Genomic DNA, 2,970 nt, shown 5'->3' on the forward strand with positions numbered 1-2,970 from the left:
CAGGGATGGCGGTGGGACTGCGTGTGCGACCCAGGCCACCTGACGGCCCGACACACCTGTCACGCCGCTCACCGTCAGACAGGCCCGATATGCCCCCCTCCCACCCTTCCCGGCCTTCCTACCGCCACAGAACCCTTGCATAGCGGCAGAGGTTATCCCACATTCGGCAGGGTCACTGTCAGGCCGACACGCCAACACTGCCCAGAGAACCTTCGTCGGGCTGACTTGGCGGGGAGGATTTGACGTCCCAGGAAGGATTCGACTTGGCCACACGTAGATAAGAGAGTGGCTGTACAAGAAAAGCTCACGTTTGTCTCAATTATACACAGTTTGCGTGGTAATGCAGAATCAACATGGCATCTTACTCTTACCTCAAAGATAATCCACCACATGACTGAGATGCACCAAATGGCCGAGAAATCCACCACAGAGCCGAAAGGTCCACCAGAGAGCCGAGAATTCCGCCACAAAATCGAAATGGCCACCACAGAGATGAACAGAAGCAAGGATTCCACCACAGAGCCGAGAGTTTCCCCACAGAGCTGAGAGTTCCGCCAGAGTTGCTGCAGCATGAGACTCGAGAGGAAGAGCGCGGCCGGCGACCCTGTGAAGCTGAGAGGACGCGAGGACTAATACCGGCCAACAGGGATAGTCAAAAGCTAATTAAGTCAATTACCCTATAGAGGCACAAAGACTGGAAGGCCATTAGCCGCCCGACATGGCAACACAAAGAGAGGAGAATTACGGAACTAATGGATCACTGAAGGATGGACCTGACTGCTGACCTTGACCACTCTCTTTTTGCTTTTTCTTTTTTTTTCTTTATAAGGTCCAGTCCTTTTTTTTTTTTTTTTTCATTTGTCATAGGATTCCTTTCTTTCTCCTTATTTTTTTCTTATCACTGGATACCTAATTCTTATTCGGTTTGTTTTCCTTCTCTTTCGTTCTCCTCTTTCAGCGCAGATCGTAATATTTGAAATGAATATAAAACACTGCAGCCAATACGGATGTAGTTTGAGGGTAACACGGCCGAAACCAATAGGAGAAGACCAGTACAGACCCTCAGGACCGCTGCAGGGAAGACCGAGGCAATTAAGGCTTGACAGGACCGATTTAGATTTGTCAAGGGTGAACAAAAGGTGGACGGAACCACGATGGATGACTCCCGCTCGAGTAATAATATATTAATACCATTCGCGTCGAGGTTTCATGGCTGATGTCAACGTGTCTGTGTCAGTGACAGGAGCCGTGTGGGTGTGATGGGAGATTTGCCCGGTTAGCAGGCAATTTATGATGATATCACGACTTTTTATAACAGTAACTGCCATGAAATTCACAAGACTGAATTGCGCCAGTCAAAATAACAACGTGAATTGTTAGCAAGGGCTGAGAGAATGAAAGGCTCGCTACACAATTAGAAAGGCCGCGACACAGCTGGTAGGCACACTATACGCTTGTCAAACATGCTGTGTTTACGACTGAGACCCAGCATGTTGGGCAACTCTGCTCTGTGGTCGGCAAAGGCACGGTACACTTGGCAGGGGTACTATATCGCTTGCAGAGGTACAACCGTCAGAGGCACAGCACGACTAAAAGGCTGCAACACGACAGGAGGGGACGGAGCAGGCTAGCGGGACCACAGCACTCTGGCAAAGGTTGTCTTCAGTATGCTGCTGCTGCTGCTGCTGCTGCTGCTGCTGCTCGCTTTTGAGTAATAACATTCTCCAAATTCCAGACCGCCACACGCTCCACTTCACAACCCAAACTTCCTTCTGTCCTAGAATTATTTTGTTAACAGCCCCTTCTTTCTCCCCTCCTTCACCCTCCCGCCCTTCACCTTCCCTTCCTTCACTGTCCTCGCCCCGTTTTCCGCCAAAATTCACTCCATTTCCCTCCTTCACCCTCCTCCTCCTCCTCCTCCGCCCCTGCTCCCCTATTCCTTTTATATTCCTCCCGTGTTTCGTCGATTCCTTCCCAAATTTTCGGTAGCCGCTCGCCGCCCCTCATTTTATCCCTAACTTATTTGCGTTGCATCTGGGCCGCTGGAGCCAAATTCCCGGCAGGCACGTGGATCGTTCGCTCACTCAATACATCGTACGGATTAATATTTGTTGCACGATTCCCGCCGCTGAAATAATACCAGTAATCTCTGTGAAATTACGACCCACTCCGACTGGTGCTTTTCTCCCAAGGGAAAGTCAGGTGTGGGAGTCTAGGGGGCAGGGGGCACTCACCAGCTGACCCCTTAATCAGCGTAATCCTTCCCCGACTCGGCCACTCACGATGCTTAATCCTCCTGGCTCAGTCATGAAGGCGACACAATACTTATAAAGAATGCATGCCTGTCAAACAGCATAATTCCCTGCCAGTCCTGAGTCTTTCCCTCCCTCCCTTCCTCCCTCACTGACTCAGCACCCTCCCCAAACAGCATAATTCATCTGACACATGGGAGTTTCCTCTTTGATGGGATTGTTGGTTGGTCTCTTATATAGGGCACGAGTTGTGTAAGGGTGTGTGGGAAGCCAATCGAATAATGAGTACTTGTGTGTGTGTGTGTGTGTGTGTGTGTGTGTGTGTGTGTGTGTGTGTGTAATAATAACAATAGTAATAAACAGTTTATTCTTTAGGCAGTTAACAAACTAGAAATGTACAGAGGGGGTGGGGAAATACTTAACATTTATCCTAAAGGTAAGTCTAATCTAGAAGGCAAAATAGGGGGCGGGGAAGGCCAACATGCTGGCCGAGGCTGCTCTAGAGCGCCTAAGGTCACACGTCCTTCCGTGTGAGGTCAAGACGGTGTGTGTGTGTGTGTGTGTGTGTGTGTGTGTGTGTGTGTGTGTGTGTGTGTGTGTGTGTGTGTGTGTGTGTGTGTGTGTGGTGAACAGATGTCTTCTGTCTCGCAGCTCCCTGGACTCGAACAAACACACACACACACACACACACACACACACACACACACACACACACTTC

This window comes from Scylla paramamosain, chromosome 12, assembly GCF_035594125.1.
Source record: "Scylla paramamosain isolate STU-SP2022 chromosome 12, ASM3559412v1, whole genome shotgun sequence".
Classification (NCBI taxonomy): Eukaryota; Metazoa; Arthropoda; class Malacostraca; order Decapoda; family Portunidae; genus Scylla; species Scylla paramamosain.